Source organism: Ursus maritimus, unplaced genomic scaffold (assembly GCF_017311325.1).
Source record: "Ursus maritimus isolate PB19 unplaced genomic scaffold, ASM1731132v1 scaffold_35, whole genome shotgun sequence".
NCBI lineage: Eukaryota > Metazoa > Chordata > Mammalia > Carnivora > Ursidae > Ursus > Ursus maritimus.
In genome coordinates, this window is record NW_024426119.1 from 22,717,967 (window position 1) to 22,737,684 (window position 19,718).

The window sequence follows — 19,718 nt, forward strand, 5'->3', positions numbered from 1 at the left end:
AGATATAAGCTAGGCTTGTTGCTTTGCTTGTATCTATCCAGAGTCAGCACTAATACTTGAAGATCTTTTATATAATGCTTGGCAATAAACACAAGTAGTGCTGAAATAGAGCACTGACCAATTTTTTAAAGTAACTTTATCCTGGAACAACTGTGCTGACATTTGCACTAATGGTATAAAAGCAATACTGGGCAAAACTGCTGGCACCTTGGCACAAATCAAAGCAGAGGCTCCAAACTGTGCTCTTCACCACCGTACACTCCCATTGGGGAAGGGAAAAAGCCAGTTTACCTTAGAATATCTTTAATAAAGCAGTAAGAATTCTTAATGTTATTAAATCTCAACCTTTCAGTACATTCCTTTTAAATACTGTGTGTGACGAAACGGACAGTACACATCAAGCAGTTCTGATGCATAACCAGGGTTCCCCAAGGAAAAGCACTGGTGTATTTGTTTGACTTGAAGGCTGAACCAGCCACTTTTCTTCATTTATTAATCAACAGTGGCTTTCTTGAAAATGAACAGCAAGTCTGTCACTTCAAAGAAAATCACTGAATTTGTTGCCACTGATAAAATTTAAGCTTTCATGTGAAAATTATGATTTTGAAGAATGTGTTTCTACCACCAGGAGTTTGATAACTTCCCAATATGTAAGAACTGTTTTGATAAGATTGGAGGTGATATTAATGAATATTATTTTTTGATCATATATAATTAAATGTGTCAACATTTGGAAGATCTATATAACGCAGTGAACCAATATCTTCCAAATGATCAATGCATGATGTTATAAAATTATGAATGAACGAAAGATCCATTTAAAGTGCATATAGCCCAATGATTTTAATGTAACCCAGTGAGAGAAGTTCGCTGATACATTTTCAAATTCCACATTGCAACAAACCTTTAAAAAACTACTTCTTGTTGAGTTTTGGTGTTGTACTAAAGAAGAATGTCCACAATTATTTGAAAAGGCTATAAAAATACTCTTTTTTTTTTTTTCCCAAACTGCATATCTGTGTGAGGCCAAATTTTCTTCATAAGCATCAAACAAAATCACAACCTGTTGTCAGCTGATAATGGTTCCCAAGGGTCTGTCCATGTCCTCAGCCTTGAAACCGGTGAATAGTGAAACTTGTGCTGGTGGGACTGGATTAAGGATCTTGAGATAAAGAGATAATCCTGGATTATCCCAGTGAGGCCTATATGCCATCACAATGTCCATATAAAAAAGAAGCAGGAGGAGATTATCCAGCACAAAGAAGAGCAGGTGATGCAGAGATAGGAGAAGAGATTGGAAGGAGGCATCCACAAATGAAGGAATATGTTAGCTGCCACCAGAATCCGGAAGGGGCAAGGAGAGAAGTTTCCTCTGGAGCCTCCAGAGGGAGCGCTTTCCTGCCCACACCTTGATTTTGGCCTAGTGAAACTGATGTTGAACTTCTGGCCCCAGAACTGCAAAAGAACACATTTCTGTTGTTTTGAGCAGCCAAGTTTATGGTAATTTGTTATGGTACCCCCAGGAAAATAATACAAACCCCAAAGCAACAGATTAAATAAAGAACGAGGCATGAGAATCCAGCTGTTTTATGTTAAGCCTGACAGTAAAGAGATTTGCAAAATTGTGAAAGAGTGCCATTCCTCTCACTAATTTTTTTTGTTCTGAGTATATAGCTGTTTTTCATCTTTTTAATCTTATTAACATATTTTTTGCTATTTTAAAATTAATTAATAGTTTAAGCTTTTCTCAGTTTTACTTTTTAATTTAGCAAATATATATATAGGTATAACCCATATAAACAAAAGGTTTTGGAGGTCTCTGATAACTTTCAAACATGCAGAGAGGGTCCTAAGACCAAAAAGTTTGAAAACTATCTAGTACTTGGTAGGTACTCAATTATTTATTGAAGTAATTATATGTATTATTCAGTCACATCAATTGATACATGAGTATAGGCCAATGAACAGCAGAAGAGTTTAGGGTAAAATGAATGGTTGCAAGAGAAGAAGACAGAAGAGTTCTTTGAAAAGGGAAACTTGGGAAAAAGACAAAATTATCTCCAACTGACCCAATTACGATGGAGAAGTTACTGGAACAACTTCCAGAGCTTTCTACCCAGTGTGTGACCCAGGCACAGAGAGTATTGAAGCACCACCAATTTCTACCATTCCTCCTCTAGGTTACATCTTGCAAAGCTAGAGTTGATAATAGATGTAAGAAACAAATGTCAAAAGCCCAGAAGTGAAATGCCTGTTAGGAAAAGCTGCAGAATTATATAGCAAGACTTGCTAAGATTTAGAATTATGGGATGTGGAAATTGGAAGAAATTTGGATGTCATCCACACATCCAATCACCTAATATTACAGAAAAGGATACTGATACATAGGCTATGGAAGCCACTTGACCAAGGTCACACAATCTTAGGGGTAAAACTGAAATTGCAGTCCTAAATCTAGACTTAGAGCTTGGAGCATTTTCCGCATACTTTCACGGATTGACAATGAAGAGGTCGCCTGTGGCTTCCTGTTCTGAGACTCTGGCTCCAAGTCCTGCCATGAAATGAAGGGGGTATGGATGTTCTCTTTGAAGCTTGTAATTTTAGACTGTCCATTTTTTCTGTAAATATGGGCTCTTCTTTCTCCTTTTCCCATCTCCACCTTTATCCCAGGTAATTTCACTCAGAATGACAGGGATTGACCCTATTAAATTAAACCCTCTAGAAGTGGATTTCCTCTCTTCTTTCAGTCAGGGAGGAAGGAGGCTCTCATTGAGCTGAAAATAGGGCAGAGAAATGACTCAGTACATTTTAAGAAGGTACAGTGGTCCTAAGACTGCAGTGGGGCAAGAATATCAGTAGCCCCGCCACTTTCCAAGCAGGACTCTCTTGCTTGGAAATACATAGAGATGTGTGAAAGGGTAATGTTTTTCTTCTGAATTTCCTCAGCTTCCTTTTTAAAAACTTTTATTTTGACTAGATGTTAAATTCTCTTCATTCTAAAACTCAAAATGTACACAAGGTTATACTGAGAAAAATCTTCCTCTCTTCCCATCTCCCAGCCGCCCACTTCCCTTCCCTAGAAACAACTGCTATGATCTATTTCTTCAGAAACATATTATACATAAATGTTAGCTTTCACTCTGAAAGTCTTAGATTCTACTGCGTGACCACAGAGAATTTAGCCCACTTCTTTTGAAGATGTATCTCTAGGGAATCATTCCTTCATAGAACGTTTTCCAAAACAATTTTGCCTTCATTTGATGGGACTATTAAAGACAAACAACAGTTGTTCATGCTCACTTATTGCAAGGTTGTCATGCTATCCCAGGAATGTGTCTGGCAACCACGTGAAGGGGTAGTTCCAAGGACATAGAAATATCCATGGCTCCAGATCTCACCTGTGTCCTCAACCAGACTCTCCCCTAGGCTCCAGGGGAGCCTATGCTATTCCTCTTTCTAAGTCCCTCAACTTCTTTTTTTTTTTTTTTAAAGATTTTATTTATTTATTCAACAGAGATAGAGACAGCCAGCGAGAGAGGGAACACAAGCAGGGAGAGTGGGAGAGGAAGAAGCAGGCTCACAGCAGAGGAGCCTGATGTGGGGCTCGATCCCATAACGCTGGGATCACGCCCTGAGCCGAAGGCAGACGCTTAACCGCTGTGCCACCCAGGCGCCCCTAAGTCCCTCAACTTCTAAACTCCAGTTAGCTTTCTTCATCCCTTTGCTCTTAAGTTTAACATTCGGCCATGTTTTCCCTGCAAAGCTGTTGTCAGCTCTCACCAATAATTCTGATTTCCCACTCTAGCTAATTTGCTTCCATTTACCCCTAATAACATGGTTAATACACCTTCAATTACTCCATTTCCCGTGCCGCTGTCTCTGTCCTCAATTTTTATGAAAATCTTCTAATTAGTCACCCGTTATCACCAATTTCTTCTCTTTTCAGCCAGCCCTTCAGAGAGAGCTTTCTATCTCAGAAATCTGATCATGTTATTCTCAGTTCAAAATGATCTGGTGGATAAATGCAAACTCCTTACGAGGGGGACATAGGCCTTGTTAGCTTTCCCATTGCCTGTCTCTCTAGCATTCTCTCCTACTAGGCTTAGGTTAGCATTTTTTGTTTAAGCAGGATCACGCTGCCAGCAGTTCTCCCAAGTATGCCATGCTTTTAATTCTCATGTTTTTGCATCTGCTGATTGCCTGGTATATTCTTCCACTCTTAACTAGAAAATTTCTATTTATCCTTTAAAACAGAACTCAAGCACTCATTTCCCCGATGAAGCCTTCCTTGCCCAACGTTTGTACCTTATAAAAGCCCTACTAAAATTGAATTGAAATGATCTATTTATATGTCTCTCTCCCCTGTTAGAACCGAACCCTCAGGGATAGGAGCATGTTTTTCTTATTCTCAATTCTAACACAGAATCTATATTTATTGTCATGGGAAAATATTCATGATATGTTGATATAAGTAAAGAAAACAGGCTATAAAACATATGTATGTATGGAGGCACCTGGGTTGCTCGGTTGGTTAAACATCTGACTCTTGATTTCAGCTCAGGTCATGATCTCAGGGTCGTGAGATGGAGCCCTGCGTGAGCCTGCTTGGGATTCTTTCTCTCCCTCTCCTTCTGTCCATCCCACCATCTCTCTCTTTAAAAAAAAAACACCAAAAAAACCAATAACATATGTGTATGGTTTGGGTCTGTCTTTGCCAAAATACATGTCAATCTCACACTTACCACAATTTGTAAGTATAAAATTATTTGCTGGATTTATTTAATGTCTTTCTCCCTCATTAGACTAAATGCAACTTGAAGGCAGGGATCAAGTGTTTACCACCATTTGCCCACCACCTGGCACAATGCCTGACACTTAGTAAGCACTCATTTTTCATTTCTTAAAGGGTGTACGTAGAAAAATATTTGGACACGTAAATACCCAAATGTTGAAAATGGTTGCCTAGGATGGTGGAATTATGATTACTCTGTATGTTTTTCTTTATATTTTTTGGTATTTATTGAATTTTTTAAGCGATAATATATTCATTTTATAATCATAAGGAAAATTAAAACCATTTTAGGAAGGAAGCAAGGAACTAGGAACTCAAAGGTCCATCCAAGTCCCAACTTGACCTTCTCTGTCAAGGTAGATTAAATGGGTTTGCCTCAGAAATGGGACTTGTGGGGGCTGAGAGTGTCAGGGAGGAGAACATCTGGTTATTTGTTCCCCACTACTGGCAATAATCTATGGCAATATAAAGAAGTACCCATTGATGACCATCTCCACTATAACTAATCCCTAAATTTGTCCTATAGTCTAAGCAGTTCATTTGTCTTAGCATTTACCAGTGTTTCATAACTTGTTAATAGATACTGTAAAAAGTATCGTAAAAGGTGGCTAAATTAATTGGAAAATGCTGCATACTTTTATTCTACTCACAGCTCTGCTCTTAGAGATGTGCAGTGTATCTTGGCATATTCATGATCCTGTGAAGTCCTATAATAAAGAACCCTATTTAATTTTGTTTAACTCAACATTTCTCAAATTTGTAACATATGAAACAGACTTTTTACCAAACAACAAGCTAGTATCTCATAAATAACTGCTTGATAAACAAAATTTTATCTAACGTAAAAATGGGTTTCAGGGCAAGACTTCTCACATTGAAGAAGAAAGGAGATAAGCAAATCCTCTCTATGGGAAACAAGTATAAAGCAAAATTATCAAAAATATCCATTTCAGTGCTCTAGAGATCAATCAAATGCACACAACAAATTGAGAGTGTCAATTCCTTAAAAATTACTACACATCAGGTAAAAATGGCATCTGTGTCATTCTTCCCAGAGGCTACTCCTCCATGCCCCACTGCCCTATAAGTTTGATTGGTGGTGTAATCTATCAAGGTGGAGCAAGTCATGAAAACCTTATTTAATTTGGAGACAAATGTGAAAAATCCAGTGACATCTGCTGGCCTGAGGTTGCAGTCCTGATTGGCGTAAGCAATGGATCAAGGTTTAGCCAGTAATGTAAAAGAGAGATCAGGTAATAGATAGCCATAGATAGTGGCTCTCCATCCATCCCTGGCCGATCAGAGGCTACATGCACACAGAGGAGACACAACAGGAGACACAACTGTTGGAAAGTAAAAGGCAGATGTGAAAACTGCCTAAAATGTGAAAGTTCTCTCCAAACCACACATATATCTAATAGTAAGAATGAAGTCTTACAGGCTCTGGGTGTTTGTGTACAATCTCTGATGAATCCTGGCTAACCACTAAGCTATGCAGGTACAGGATGACCCCTAAAAAGCCAGAGACATCAGTGAGCACACACACATCAGTGAGGGAGGCAGCCACAGTTTTAGTCCAGGCAAGTTAAAAAAAAAAAAAAAAAGGAATAAACAGCAACAACTATCATTGGGGCTAGATATCAGAAACCGGATTTGCTACAAAATTTTATCTGAAATATCCAGCTTTTCTGAAGGCATCACAATTTTGGACCTCAAGTTATATTATAAAGCTATAGTGATCAAAACATATTGGTACTGGCAAAAAAATAGGCACATAGGTCAATGGAACAGAATAGAAAACCCAGAAATGAACCTACAACTACATGGCCAGTTAATCTTCAACAAAACAATAATATGCAATGGGGAAAAAGACAGTCTTCTCAACAAATGGTGTTGGGGAAACTAGACAGCAACATGCAAAATAATGCAATTGGATCACTTTCTTACACCTTACACAAAAATAAATTCAAAATGGATTAAAGACCTAAAAGTGAGACCTGAAACCATTAAAATTCTAGAGAGAACACAAGCAATAACCTCTTTGATACCGCCATAGCAACTTCTTACTAGCTATCTCTCCTGAGGCAAGGGAAACAAATGCAAAAATAAACTATTGGGACTTCTTCAAAATAAAAAGCTTCTGCACAACAAAGGAAATAATAAAACTAAAAGGCAACCTTTGAAACAGGAGAAGATATTTGCAAATGACATACATGATAAAGGGTTAATATCCAAAATATATAAAGAACTTCTAAAACTCAACACCCAAAAATAAATAATCCCATTTTAAAAAATGGACTGAAGACCCGAATAGACATTTTTCCAAAGAAGACATATAGATGTCCAACAGACACATGAAAAGATCCTCAACATCACTAATCATCAGGGAAATACAAATCAAAACTGCAGTGAGATATCACCTCACGCTTGTCAGAATGGCTAAAAGCAACAACACAAGAAACAAGTCTCTTTTCCAGCTGGAACCATGGAGGGTGCAGAAGAGAGGAAAAAGAAGGATCCTGCTGTGCCAGAAACCCTTAAGAAAGAAGTTTGCCCAAAAGAAATGCAAGGATGAAGCTTATCTATGAAAAAGCTAAGCATTACCACAAGGAATATAGGCAGATGTACAGAACTTAGATTTGAATGGTGAGGATGGCCAAAAAAGCTGGCAACTTCTACATACCTGTGGAAACCAAATTGGCATTGTCATCAGGATCAGAGGTATCGGTGGTGTGAGCCCAAAGGTTTGAAAGATGTTGCAGCTTCTTTACCTTTGCCAGATCTTCAGTGACACCTTTGCTAAGCTCAAAAAGGCTTCAGTTAACATGCTAAGGATTGTGGAACCATATATAGCATGAAGGTACCCAAACCTGAAGTCAGTGAATGAATTGATCCACAAGTGTGGTTATGGCAAAATCAACAAGAAGTAAATTGCCCTGGCAGATAACGCATTGATTGGCAAATATGGCATCATCTGCATGGAGGATCTGATTCATGAGATCTATACTGTTGGAAAATGTTTCAAAGAAGCAAACAACTTTTTATGGCCCTTCAAATTATCTTCTCCATGAGGGGGAATGAAGAAAAAGACCACCCATTTTGTAGAAGGTGGAGATGCTGGTGAAGGGAAAACCAGATCAATACGCTTAATTAGAAGGATGAACTGAGGTATCTACCATGATTATTTTTGTACTCTGGTCAATTAATAAATGACTACTTTCAAATGAAAAAAAAAAAAGAAACAACAAGTGTTGGTGAGGATGTGAAGAAAGGGGAACCCTCCTGAACTGTTGGTGGGAATGCAAACTGGTGCAGCCACTCTGAAAAACAGTATGGAGTTTCCTCAAAAAGTTAAAAATAGAACTACCCTACGACCCAGTAATTGCACCACTAGGTATTTAGTGAATGAAAACAAAAATACTACTACAAAGGGATACATGCACCCCATGTTTATAGCAGCACATCTACAATAGCCCAAATATGAAAACAACCTAAATGTCCATCAACTGATGAATGGATAAAGAAGATGTATTATTTATATACAATGGAGTATCATTCAGCCATAAAAAAGAATGAAATCTTGCCATCTGCAACTACATGGATGGACCTAGCAAGTATGGTGCTAAGTGAAATAGGTCAGAAAAAGACAAATACGTATGATTTCACTCATATGGGGAATTTAAGAAACAAAACAAACGAGCATGGGGTGGGGGGAGAGGAACACCAAGAAACAGACTCTAAACTATAGAGAACAAACTGATGGTTACCAGAAGGGAGGGCACTTATTGTGATGAGCACCGGGTGATGTATGGAAGTGGTGAATCAGGAAATTGTATACCTGAAACTCATACTACACTGTATGTTAACTAACTGGAATTTAAATAAAAACTTTTTACAAAATTAAAAATAGAATGTCCAGCTTTCAACAACAAAATTATAAGAGTTTCAAAGAAGCAGGAAATTATGAAGTGTACTCAGGGGAAAAAGCAGTTGATAGAAACTTCTCTGAGTGGGCCCACATGTTGGATTTAGCAGACAAAGATTTCAAAGCGTTATTATAAATATGTTCAAAGAACTCAAGGAAATCATGTTTAAATAATTAAAAAGAATATATGAGAACAATGACTTAACAAATAGATAATAAAGAGACATAATCTATTTTTAAAAAGAGAACTAAATGTAAATTCTGAAGTTGAAAAGTATAATAGTTGAAAATTTACTTGGGAGTTCAACAACAGATTTGAGATGGCAGAAGAACAATCAGTGAAGTTGGAAGTAGATCAAAAGAAATTATTCAATCTTTAAAACTGAGAGAAAAAAGAATGAAGAAAAAGAAACAACCTCAGAGATCTATGGGATACCATCAAACATATCAACATAAAGGTAATGGGAGTCCCAGAAGAAGAGAGAGAAAAGGGGGTAGGGTAGTAAGAATACTTAAAGAAATAACAGCTGAAATTTTCTCCCATTTGATAAAAAATACAAAGAGAAAAATATTCAAAACAACAAGAGAAAAACAATTATCATTTAAAAGGGAAAATGATTTCAATTAATAGCTGACTTCTCATCAGAAACAACGGTAGCCAGAAGGCAGTGGTATAATATTTTCAGAACTGAAAAATCAAGAATTATATATTTAGCAAAACTGACCTTTAAAAATCAAAGCAAAGGTCTTCATTTCCTTATGAAGGCTCCTGTGTTACATAAAAGTTATATTAAATAAATCTGCATGGTTTTTTTCCTGTTTAAAAAAAAAGAAGGTGAAATAAAGACATTTCAAGATAATCAAAGAATTTGTTGTTAGTAGACTTGCCTTAGAAGAAATATTAAAGACATTTCTTCAGGGGCGCCTGGCTGGCTCAGTTGGTAGATCACGTGACTCTTGATCCTGGGGTTGTGAGTTCAAGCCCCACATTGTGTGTAAAGTTTACTTAAAAAAAGGGAGGGGAAGAAATTTCTTCAGACTAATAGGCGATGACACCAGACATTAACTCAAACTATACAAAGAAATGAAGAACACAGGAAACCGTAAATATAAGAGTAAATATAAAGCACTATAATATTTCTCTCTTTTTTTGGTAAGAAGTCCTTTAAAAGACAAAAGATTGCAGAAAGGAAATCATAACACTGTATTGTTGGGTTTAGAACATGTATGGATGTAATATGTATGACAGTAATAACATGAAGGAGCAATAAATGGAACTATATCAGAGCAAAATTTCTACATTTTACTGGATTAATGTTATTCCAGTTCTTATAAATCTGAAGCAGATTGTGATACATTAAGATACATACTATAATTCCCAGAGCAGGGGCACCTGGGTGGCTCAGTTGATTAAGCATCTGCCTTCAGCTCAGGTCATGATCCCAGGGTTCTGGGATTGAGCCCCACATCAGGCTCCCTGCTCAGCAAGGGAGTCTGCTTCTCCCTCTCTCTCCCTCCCCGCTCATGTTCTTTCTCTCTCTCACTCTGTCTCTCAAATAAATAAAATCATTGAAAATAATAATAATAATAATTCCCAGAGCAACCACTTAGAGAATAACTCAAAAAATATAGTAAAAAATTAACATAGGAATTAAAATGAGATAAAAAATATTTATTAAACATAACAAAAGACAACAAAAGAGGAACAGAAGAACCAAAAAAGAAAAAGATGTGATATATAGAGAACAAATAGCAAAATGACAGATGTGAATCCAACCATATTCATAATTGTAAATCTGAATGAGCTATTTCCTTCATTTTGTTAATGTGATATATTGCATTGATTGAGTTTTGTATGTTGAATCATCCTTACATTCCGGAAATAAATCCCACTTGATCATGGTGTATAATCCTTTCAATATGCTATTGTATTCTGTTTGTTAGTATTTTGTTGAAGATCTTTGCATCGATGTTCATAAGGGATGTTAGTCTGCAGTTTTCTTGTAGTGTCTGTCTGACTTTAGTATAAGAATGATAGTTTAGGATGCTAGTATAGGATGCTAGAATGAATTTAGAATTCTAATTTTTTGGAAGAGTTTGAAGAGGATTGGTGTTCATTCTTCTTTAAATGTTTGGTAGATTCACCAGTGTAGCCATATGGTCCTTGGCTTTTCTTTGTTGGGAGGTTTTGGATTACTGATTCCGTCTCCCTACTAATTATGGATCTATTTTCTATTTCTTCATGATTCAGTTTTGGTAGGTTGTGTGGTATTAGAAATATATCCATTTCTTCTGGGTTATCCAATTCATTGACACACAGTTGTTTATAGTATTCTATTACATAATAATCCCCTCCTTATTTCTGGGGGATACTTTCCAAAACCGCTAGTGGATGCCTCAAACCACAGATAGTACCAAAACCTTATATAATATGTTTTTTCCTATACATACCTATCTATGGCAAGCTTAATTTATAAATTAGGCACACTAAGAAATTAACTGCAGGGGAGCCTGGGTGGCTCCGCCGTTAAGTGTCTGTCTTCGGCTCAGGTCATGATCCGAGGGTCCTGGGATCGAGCCCCACATCGGGCTTCCTGCTTGGCGGGAAGCCTGCTTCTCCTTCTCCCACTCCTCTTGCTTGTGTTCCCTCTCTGGCTGTTGCTCTCTGTCAAATAAATAAATAAAATATTTTTAAAAAAAAGAAATTAACTGCAATAACTAATGATAAAATAGGACAATTAAAACAATATGCTGTAATAAAAGTTTTATGAATGTGGTCTCTCTCCCTCTGTCTCTCAAAATATTGTACTGTACTTACCCTTCTTCATCTTGTGATGATGTGAGATGATAAAATGCCTACATGATGAGATGAAGTGAGGTGAATAATGTAGACACTGTGATGTAACATTAGGCTACCATTGACCTTCTGATGATACGTGAGAAGAAGGATCATCTGTTTCTGGACAACAGTTGACCACAGGTACCTGAAACTGCAGAAAGAGAAACCACAGATAGGGGGGAACTGCTGTAATTCCTTTTATTTCTGTGGTATCAGTTGCAATGTCCCCTTTTTCATTTCCGATTTTAGTTATTTAGGTCTTCTCTCTTTTTTTCTTAATCCAGTTAAAGATTTGTCAATTTTATTTGTTAATCTTTTTAAAGAATAAATTTTAGTTTCATTGATTCCTTCATTCTTTTTCTTTTTTTAAAAAAGTTTTTTAAAGTAATCTCTACACCCGACATGGGGCTTGAGCTCACAACCCCAAGATCAAGAGTTGCATGCTCCACCAACTGAGCCAGCCAGGTGCTCCTCCTCTATTGTTTTTCTACTCTTCATTGCATCTATCTCTGCTCAAATCTTTATTATTTCCTTTCTCTGTTAGCTTTGGGTTTAGTTTTCTTTTTCTAGTCCCTTACAGTTAGCTTATTGATTTGAAATCCTTTTCCTTCTTTAATGTATGTGGTTACAGTTATAAATTTCCCTATTAGAACTGTTTTGCTGCATCGGAGAAGTTTTGGTATGTTATGTTTTTACTTTTATTTATCTCAAGATATATTCTAATCTCCTTTGTGACTTCTTCTGTGGCCTACCAGTTGTTTCAGAGTACGTTGTTTAATTTCCTACATATTTCCAGTTTTCCTTCTGTTAGTGATTTCTAGTTTCATTCCGTTGTGCTCAGAAAAGATACTTTGCATGTATGTGTAATTTCAACCTTTTAAAATGTATTAAGATTTGTGTTGTGATCTAATATATACTCTGTCCTAGAGACTATTTCAACTGCACTTGAGAAAAATGTGTTTTCTGCTGTTGTTGGGTAGAGTGTCCTGTATATATGTCTGTTAGTTCTAACTGGTGTATAGTGCTGTTCAAGACCTCTATTTCATTATTCATCATCTGTCTGATTTCTATCCATTATGGAAAGTGGATTTTGAAGTCTCCGACTATTATTGTGGCTCTGTATTTCTCATTTCAATTTTGTGATTTATTTGAATGGATTCCATGATCATGGATTAGAAAGAATCAGTGTTGTTAAGATTGCAACTCTCCCTAAACTGATGTATAGATTCTATGCAAAACTACAGCAGCCTTGTTGGCACAAACAGCAAGCTGATCTTAAATTTTATATAGAATATCCAAAACAATTTTTAAAAAAGAAGAACAAAGTTGATGACTTACAATAGCCAATTTCAAAACTTACTATAAACCTACAGTAATCAAGACAGTGTGATATTGGTATAAAGACAGAAAATATATATTATGGACCATATGTATTAGTGGAACAGAATTGATAGAAATAAATTCTTACATTTATGGTCAATTTATTTTTTAAATTAATTTATTTATTTGAGAGACAGAGCATGGGGGCAGGGGCAGAAGGAGAGAGAAACTTAAGCAGGCTCCACTCTGAGCTCATAGCCCAACATGGGGGTCATTCTCACCACCCTGAGATCATGACCTGAGCCAAAACCACTTAACCAACTGTGCCATCCAAGCACCCCTATGGCCAATTGATTTTCAGTGATGTAGCCAAGACAGTTCAATGGAGAAAGGATAGTCTTCAACAAATGATGCTGGGACAATTTGATCTCCATATGCAAAAAAATTAACTTAGACCTTTATCTCACACCATACCCCAAAATTAACTCAAAATGGATCTTAGATCTAAATGTTAATATAAAACTATAAAAGTTATAGAAGAAAACATAGGAAAAATTCTTCATGACCTTGGGCTAGGCAGAGTTCTTAAATAAGTCATCAAAAGTGCAAACCGCAAAAAAAAAAAAAATCGGTAAATCGTACTTCATCAAAGTGACAACTTCTGGGCTTCAGAAGAAACTCTTAATAAGTTCAAAAGATAAGACATAGACTACAAGAAAATATTTACAAATTATATATCTGGTGAAGGAGTTGTATCCAAAATACACGAAGAATTCTTATAACTTCGTCATGAGAAGACTAACAATCCAATTAAAAAATGAAGAAATGCACATGTCATCAAAGAGGATATATGAATGGCTAAAAAGCACTTGAAAAGATAGTCAACATTGTTAGTCACTAGGGGAATTCAAATTAAAACCACAATAAGATAGCATTATATACCCACTAGGGCTATAATCAAAAGAACACACAATACCAAGTGTTGAAGATCATGTGGGGAAAGAGATCTTGAAGATCTCTTCAGTTGTAGCAAACTGTCAATCAGTAACGAACAAGCATTTCTGAAATTCATTTAACAATTTACCAGTTTTATTGAAATATAGTTTACATACCATAAAATTCACCCATTGTAAGCATACGGCCAATGGTTTTTAGTAAACTTATAGTGCTGTGCAACCACTGTTACTATCTAGATTTAGACACGTCCAAAACCCCGTAAGTTTCCTTCATAAGTATTTGCAGTGTATCCTCAATTTCACCTCCAATTTCAGGCAACTACTGGTCTGATTTCTGTCTCCAAAGATTTACCTTTTCTGGTCATATCGTATGCATGGAATCAGATAATATGTCGTTTTTTTTAACTGGCTTATTTCACTTGGCATACAGTTTTCAAGGTTCATCCATTTTGTAGCATGTATCAGGGCTTCATTCCTTTTTATAGCTGAAAAATAGTCCATTACATGGACATATGACTTTGTTTATCCACTTATTAATTGATGATAGCAAAGATCTTTCAAGATCTTTCTGGGACGTAGTGACCAGAGATGCATGCAGAAATGGAAAGAGAAACGAATCTGTTTAGAAAAATTAATACTTTAATGAGGGTCTATAGGGAGTAACCAGAGAAAAATTTCAAGAGAGAAGGCTTGGGAATGACCAGAAATTGTTCAGGAAACTCTCCAGGCTGAGAGGCAAGGCCTAGAAAAGGAGACATACTGGATAGAGTTGTGGGGACTGCGATGGTGGGGATTTAGGCAACTTTAAAGAACGCAGTTCCACCTTCATACTCAAGGGGGCACCAGAGGAGCATGTTCCAGTGTGACTGCAGCCATTTCCAACCCCTGAAGGCAGGGCCCTCTCCTGAGTTCATTGAAAACCTGACCCAGGTTCTTCAGAGACCATGACTCTCAATTTTCTTGTATTGTCTTTCTTGGGAGGAAGAGGGAATTTGCCTGAAGGTGGCTTCCTTTTAAGTATGAAATGTGGCAGGAAGAGCCAAGAGAGGCCCTGTGACTCTCTCCAGGGGAGAGGCAGCGATTATAGCCAAAAGAAACTGCCCTAAGAGGAGCTTTTTCAGAGTGACACATGCTATTTTCTTCCTCTCCCTCCGTGACTCAGATTCATATTTCACACAGACCTTTGCCTGTGTTTTCTTTCCTCTGCCTTGACCGCTAGCCAGCAGACTGTGTCCACACTGTTTTCCCACTCCTGCTCCCCAGTCTGAATCAGTCTGGTAAAAACATTAGCTGGAAAAGATCTGGTGTTTACCAGGTAAATTCCTTTACTAGTACCTTTGCAATGAAAACCTCTATTTAAGAGAGTCCTCCACAGCCCAGCTTATATCTCACCTAATTCAAGTCATAGTCACTGAAACAAAATTCTAATCCATACCACATATTTGGACAGTCCAGTGGCACTTACTTGTAAAAAGATTTGACCTATAATACTTTCTTTTCCCCAAAGAACTTAAGAAATAAGTAGAGGCAAAAACAGAGCCCCTTCTGTAGTTGGAGAATATTTTCCCACACACACTTGTTTTAAAACTCCAGTTCCCAGGAAATCTCTGTAAGGACTTTTCCCAATAGTCTACCCAATCCTGGACAAGAAAGAGATAGGCTCTAGATTTGATAAGGAGGGATCATGTCAGAAGGAAACCATGGGAACTTTCTCAGTATTCAAGCAGGCCCTAGTCCAGAACATTGTAGAAAATGATCAAGGGATCAGAAATGAATCTAGTTAAAGGAAACAAAAGTGGCATACCAAAAAAGTGAGAGTATGTTGAAGCCTGAGGCCATACTAATGTACTAATGAGACTCAAGTCTTTAAAAATACAGTACCTACAGCCACTTTGGAAAACAGTGTGGAGGTCCCTTAAAAAGTTTAAAAAAAAAAGAGCTACCCTATGATCCAGCAATTGCACTACTGGGTATTTACCCCAAAGATACAGATGTAGTGAAAAGAAGGGCCATATGCACCCCAATGTTCATAGCAGCATTGTCCACAATAGCTAAATTGTGGAAGGAGCCGAGATGCCCTTCAAGAGATGACTGGATTAAGAAGATGTGGCCCATATATACAATGGAATATTACTCAGCCATCAGAAAGAACGATTACCCAACATTTGCAGCAACATGGACGGGACTGGAGGAGATTATGCTAAGTGAAATAAGTCAAGCAGAGAAAGACAATCATCATATGGTTTCACTCATTTATGGAACATAAGAAATAGCAGGAAGATCAGTAGGAGAAGGAAGGGAAGAATGAAGGGGTAAACAGAAGGGGGAATGAACCATGGACTCCGGGAAATAAACTGAGGGCTTGGGGGACAGGGGGACTGGGATAGGCTGGTGATGGGTATTAAGGAGGGCACATATTGCATGGAGCACTGGGTGTTATACACAAATAATGAATCATGGAACATTACATCAAAAACATCAAAAAGGATATACTGTATGGTGACTAACATAACATAATAAAAAATTATTATAAAAAAATAAAAGTGAGGGAAACATTTAAGAAAAAAAATAAAATAAAAATACAGTACCTACATCATATGACAGAATTAATTACATCAGTTGTTCTTACACAGTGCTAAAAGCAAGATGCTTAAAGGGCATCATTACTGGGGGAAGCCATTTTCTCCCCCTCTCAGCTCCATAAAATAAAAACTTCCACTTCTTCGAAATTATAAAGAGCATTTGCCTTCCTGCTTATTCTCCCCCAGTTGTCCCCAAGGAAGGCCTGACTTACCTGACTGTGGCACTGGGGAAGGAACTAAGCATGCTCAGCTCCTTCTGCACCTTGTCCTGGAACTAGCCTGTCCACACAACAAGTGCATCTGCACCCTGAGTCCCAAACACACCCATGTGCACCCACACCTGCCTCGCCAGAAGTCTAGAGTAGAGTATTAGGAAGTGTGGTTGTAAGCCCTGACACGTGGCTCCTCCACTTTGGCCTCACTCCCATCCAAGCTAACACTTTTCTCTCAATATGTCTAATTTGTGTGTCTGTTTCTCAAAAGCTTCTGAACACAGAGAGGGTTAGAGCTGCAGTTTATTGTCTTCCTTAAAGCCTCCAAATCAAGACTTTGAGTAACCCTGCCCATGGAAAGTTTGAAAACCAGTGAATAACCCGAAGAAATGACTCTCAGGAGACTAAATTTACCCTATGCCCTTGAGCAAGGGGTAAGCTCCTCAGTGAGGAAGGGAGGCCACCTCTCCCAGAAGAGAGTGCAGCTTGAGGCGCTTGCACATGGGGCAGTGAGGGATGAACAGGCAGCTTCCCAAGAGCCTGGAGTGGGGAGACCGTCATCACTGCTGGATTCTCTCATGTCTAAAATGTGAAGTGGTAGCAAGAGCCCCGAATTAGGACCAAGAAAACTTGTACTGAAATCCCAGCTCTTATCAGATGTTCAGCCTTCACCGATTTTGAGCCTTAGTTGCCTTACTTATAAATGAACATAAATATCATTCCCACCTACCCTGTGGGGTTACTGTGAGAATCACTACACCATGTATATGAATGTTATATGTACACTGGAAAGTACGATAGAAATATAAGATCATATGAAAAAATGGTGAGGATAAGGTATTTGAAGATATTTGGGGGTCAAGAGCTGGATATTTTCCATTTACTCCTTCAGATCCATTCTCCAATCTGATCCATGTTCTGGAAGCTGAACTTCTGAACCTCCCTCGCCTGTTGGCTGCCGATTGAATTTAATTGCAGTGGAGCTACAGAGGCGATTGGAGAGAGAGTGGTTCAGCTGCCTGGATTAGATTCCCCAGTATCCTCCCTGCTGGGTCTCTTTAGGTTGGCTGCACCTCTTTATGGAGGGCACAGCTCAAGTCAAACTGCCTTCTCCACAGTTTCCCCCTAGACCAGCAGCATTGCCATCACCAGGGAATGTATGAAAAATACAATTACTCTAGTCCTACCCCAAACCTACTGAAGCAGGAGCTCCAGGGGAAAGCCCAGCGATCTGTTTTAACAGGCCCTCCAGAAGATTCTGACGCATACAGAATTTGAGAACCACTGCTGTAACTAACTACTGTACTCCCTTTCCTTTGCTTGCAGCTACTAACCCTGGGATACTGTCCAATCCCTTGTTACTTCCCCCCAAATCCCGTTTACCTTCGTAAATCATCCTTTCATTATACTCTCCTCGAGTTAGTCATTTTGAGCGTGCCATTGTTTCCATTTGGTAAACTAAGAAATGATGTAACATCCTTGTGAGACATATGACTAAAATCTGAGGGTTTTGTGTGGGCTTGGGTTGTAACGTTGGTTTCTACCAAGGGCTTTAGTCTGAAGAGGGAAAATGCTAAAATAAGTTGCTACTTGCAAAAGGAAGCTACTGGTATTTCTTTCCTTTGGCTAAGGCCAAAGCTATAGTGAGCTAAGTTCATACTATTTATTTTTCATTTCACACGAAAGTTGAATGGGCCAAGATACGACATTTGAGCAGCTGTTGAAAATAAACAAGTTCAAAGGATCAGTGTGTCCAGAGTGTGCAATGCCTAAGACAAAGAGAGACTTTTTCTAGGTGTTTGTTTCCTCAGGTCTCTTGTCACAGGGACTCTCCTTATTTCCAGGGTGTAACTCTGAGGCAGAAATATTCAACAGAGGTCAGCAGGGAGCCTTGAGTAAATCTGGGAAGCCCCATTCCTGCAAGTCATTTCCTTCAGGAAGAAGCCTACAGTCAGGGTAAGAAAGAGGCTTTGGGAAAACTCAGCCCAAAGTATAAGTAACCGAGGTTTTTCTTGCCTTTGCAGATTGAGTACAGTGCATCTGCCTACAACTGAAGAGACTGGTTTTCAAAGTAGCATCTCTTATTTATGCCTTATGATTTATTAATTTAACCACCAGTAAGAACTGGACCCTGAAAAAGGGTGAGATAGGCTAAGCTTGTCTTCACATTTTTTCTTTAATCCACTTTTTAAAACAATTCTCCATCTACCCTCCACCCCTCAAGTTCCTTGGTATCCTCAAGCTATATAACCTGTCCCATTTATAGCCTACCACTTGAACAACCTTCCCAGATTTTCCCCTCTTTGAACTTTCCCAGAGCACACTCAGAATTGAAAAGAACAGGGTCCTATCCCTCAGGGCCTAATGCTGATGTGATCATCCAGTTAGCCCTGTTGGACAGTGGCTTACTGCTAGTAACCGTCCCACCTAAGGCGGCCCACGAAAGTAGACCCATCTCAGGGACAGCAGGCCTTGCCGCCTAAGGGCTGTGTGACCTTGAGAAAATCATAAAGATACAAAGAATCATAGATTCTTGGGGTTGAAAGAGACCAATACTTGAATACATATTCTAACACATTACCAAGGTATTAGCTAGCTTCTATTTAATTTTCTAGTGAAAATAATTTCTACCACTTATTGAGCACCTCCAATGAGCCAAGGCCTATTCTAGCATGTTGTATACATTAACACTCATCCCGAAAGTAACCCAGCAAGGTAGTCTGCAATTGTGGAACTGAGACTCGATAAAAGACATAGTTAGTTCTGAGAAAATGGCCAAGCCAGGGTTCGTATCCATTCCCAGCTGGCCCGGAAGTCAGAGCTCATTCCACTTGACTATTGATCTCTTGAGAGATCCCATTCTAACCCTGCAAGTGAAACATCCTTTAAAATGACCTGAATTCTGTCTTTCTCGACCTCCTGCCCATCCCCTCCAAGTTCTACCCTTCTGGGTATAAAAGCAAAATTGTCTTTCTCTTCCACATGCCACTTTTTCTGATATTTGAAGACCCCACACTACTCTGACTATCCTGGAAATATTCAACCTTTCCTCCCATGAAGGAAGTCCCTTTACTAACCTGCCAATTCCTTTT

The 19,718-nt window shown here is 38.3% G+C and overlaps 1 long non-coding RNA gene and 1 pseudogene across 6 annotated transcripts in view; both read left to right on the forward strand.

Annotated features, from left to right (window-relative positions):
- Positions 1-19,718, forward strand: part of LOC103676742 — a 34,066-nt gene that overhangs the window by 2,015 nt on the left and 12,333 nt on the right. For 4 of the 6 annotated variants that reach the window (XR_005831980.1, XR_005831985.1, XR_005831984.1 and 1 more), the window contains exon 3: positions 18,471-18,582. The exons of the other annotated variants lie outside the window; for them this stretch is intronic. This is a non-coding gene — a long non-coding RNA (uncharacterized LOC103676742). The remainder of the gene's footprint in view (positions 1-18,470; positions 18,583-19,718) is intronic. 6 annotated transcript variants of the gene reach the window in all.
- LOC103676740 lies at positions 7,209-8,015 on the forward strand (annotated as a pseudogene).